At 45.3% G+C, this 2,864-nt stretch overlaps 1 non-coding gene across 1 annotated transcript; it reads left to right on the top strand.

Annotated features, from left to right (window-relative positions):
* Window positions 1–376: 376 nt before the first annotated feature.
* Window positions 377–482, top strand: LOC121829957 (U6 spliceosomal RNA). Its single transcript, XR_006072996.1, has one exon. It is a non-coding gene; the product is annotated as a U6 spliceosomal RNA (small nuclear RNA).
* The last annotated feature ends 2,382 nt before the right edge of the window (window positions 483–2,864 follow it).

Raw genomic sequence — 2,864 nt, 5'->3', positions numbered from 1 at the left:
CCCAACACAATGTGTGTGTATACATTGTGTGTGTGTGTGTGTGTGTGTGTGTGTGTGCTTTGTGAAGTGATTCTGCTGTGAACACATGTTACATTTTGTAGTGGTTTGAATAAAAATGGTCCCCATAGGTCTGTAGGGAGTGGCACTATTAGGAGGCGTGGCTTTGTTGGAGGAAGTGCATCATTGGGGGTGGGCTTTGATGTCTCAGAAGCTCAAGCTGGGCCCAGTGGCTCACTCAGATGTAGAACTCTCAGCTCCTATTCCAGCACCATGTCTGCCTGCCTGCCACCATGTCCCACCATGACAATAATAGACCAAACCTTTCAAGCTGTAAGCCAACCCCAATTAAATATTTTCCGTTATAAGAGTTGCTGTGGTGCTTGCTTCGGCAGCACATATACTAAAACTGGAGTGATACAGAGAAGATAGCATGGCCCCTGCACGAGGAAGACACACAAATTCGTGAGGCGTTCCATACTTTTTCTATGAGCAAGAGCATCAAGATCATGATGGGGAAACCTATAGAGACAACCAAACCAAACTAGTGGGAACTCATGAAATTTGGATCAACAGCTGTGGAGCCTGCATGGGACTGGACTAGGCCCGCTGCATAGTGAGACAGTTGTGTAGCTTGATCTGCTTGCCCCACCCCCGCCCCTGCCCGGCAGTGGGATCGGAGTTCATCCCTTGTGCATGAGCAGGCTTTTTGGAGCCCACTACCTATGATGGGATATTACACACAGCCTTGAGGCAGGGGAGGGGCTTGGACCTGCCTCTACTAAATGTACCTCCCCATGGGAGGCCTTACCTTCTTGCAGGAGGGAATGGGGAGTGGGTTGGGATGGGGAGGCTGAAGGGGCAGGAGGAGGGAAGAGGGGGATCTTTGATTGGTATGTAAAATGAATGAAAAATTTTTCTTAATTAAAAAAAAAAAAGAGGCCAGGCAGTGGTGGCACACGCCTTTAATCCCAGCACTCAGGAGGCAGAGCCAAGCGGATCTCTGTGAGTTCGAGGCCAGCCTGGGCTACCAAGTGAGTTCCAGGAAAGGTGCAAAACTACACAGAGAAACCCTGTCTCAAAGAGAGAGAGAGAGAGAGAGAGAGAGAGAGAGAGAGAGAGAGAAAGGTTGCTGTGGTCATGGTGTCTCTTCACAGCAATAGAAACCCTAACTAAGATAGAAGTTGGTACCAGGGACTAGAATATTGCTGTGATAGGCCTGACCATGCTTTTGTTTGGAGGAATGTGGACTTTAGGACGGTGGATCAGAAAAGCAGTTAAACACTTTAAGTGGGGCTTAAAGGGCCAGACTAGTAAGAACATAGAAGACAGTGATGCTGAAGGTGATTTGAACTGTGGGGGCCTGACTCAAGTAGTTTCAAAGGAAAAGAATATTTGCATGTAGCCTAGAGACTGTTCTTATGATATTTTGGCTAAGAATATGGTTACATTTTGTCCTTTTCCAAAAAATCTGCTTGTGACTAAATTGAAGAATTTTGGATTTATTGTGTTAGCAGAGGAACTTTCAAAACAGCCTAGGATAGATTGTGTCATGTGATCATTAGTGTTCACTCTTAATGAAAAGGAAAAAGCTGGGAAAGGAAAAACACAAAATGTACAGTTTGAGGAGAAAAGGGGCACCAGGAAGTGAAATGGAGCTAAGTCCTGTGCTCAAGGAGATAAACAGATTAAGAAATGGAATAAAGGGAATAGTGACCTCAGGGCAAGACCCCACACAGCTAACCTTCCAACTTGTGAAAAGGAATTAAAGCAAAGCTTAAATCCCGGTGTGATGGCACATGCCTTTAGTCCCAGCACTCTGGGGACAGAGTCTGGTGGATCTCTAAGTTTGAGACCAGCCTGGTCTACAGATCAAGTTTTAGAACAACCAAGCTTAGGCAGTGAAGGAAACACTTGAAAACAGAAGGTTGTTGAAAATTTAATTGAATGAGGGGTCCGGGTTCTAGCCCTAGAAAGTAGTAGAACTTGGCATCTTCAGTCATGTGGTTCTGGCTTTAGAGTCAAAGACAGAAGGAAGGGTTTATGGAATCTCCCTCTGTGACTAAGGAAAGCTGCCGAGGCCAGGCAAGTGTCAGGGGTGTCCCTGAATGGAGGCCTAGAGAGGCCTTTGTGTGAAGCTGAAAGTGAAGCCTGAACTGCCTTGGAGACCCCAACATGTGGGAGATGCCAGAGCCATGGAATACCTGCTGAGGAAAGCTGCTAACAGGGAGTGGAACCAGCCCAAAAGAAAGAAGTGTGTTGCTGTCAACAAAGCTGAAAGGAGTTGGAGATCTGAAGAGCATTTTTGACATCAGACATGGAGATGCAGAGTTTGGAGTTTGCCCAGCTGATTTTCTGTCTTGCATTGGTCCAGTATTTCCACACTGTGTTCCCTTTCCTGCATTTTGGAAAGGTAATGTATATCCTGTGCTATTATATGTTGGAAGTACATGACTTTTTTATTTTGATTTTATAGGGGATTACAGTTAAGAGATTGTATGAGTCTCAGAAGAGACTTTGAACTTTGGACTTTTAAACAATGCTGATACTGTAATAGACTATGGGGACTTTTGTAGTTGGAGTAAATGCATTTTGCATTGTGATATGTCTACAAGCCTATGGGGGGTCAGGGAGTAGAATGTGGTGAATACATAACATGTTTGAATAAAAATGTGTCTGTAGGGAATGGCACTATTAGGAGGTATGGCCTTGTTGGAGTAGGTGTGGCTTTGTTGGAGAAAGTACATCATTGGGGGTAGGTTTTGAGGTCTCAGAAGCTCAAGCCAGGCCTAATGGCTCACTCAAATGTAGAACTCTTTTCCAGCACCATGTTTGTCTGTGTGCTAGCATGCTTCTCATCAGGACAA

Source organism: Peromyscus maniculatus, chromosome 5, assembly GCF_049852395.1.
Source record: "Peromyscus maniculatus bairdii isolate BWxNUB_F1_BW_parent chromosome 5, HU_Pman_BW_mat_3.1, whole genome shotgun sequence".
Taxonomy (NCBI): Eukaryota; Metazoa; Chordata; class Mammalia; order Rodentia; family Cricetidae; genus Peromyscus; species Peromyscus maniculatus.
Note: the sequence above shows the minus strand (reverse complement) of the source record. Positions and strands in the feature narration are given on the sequence as shown.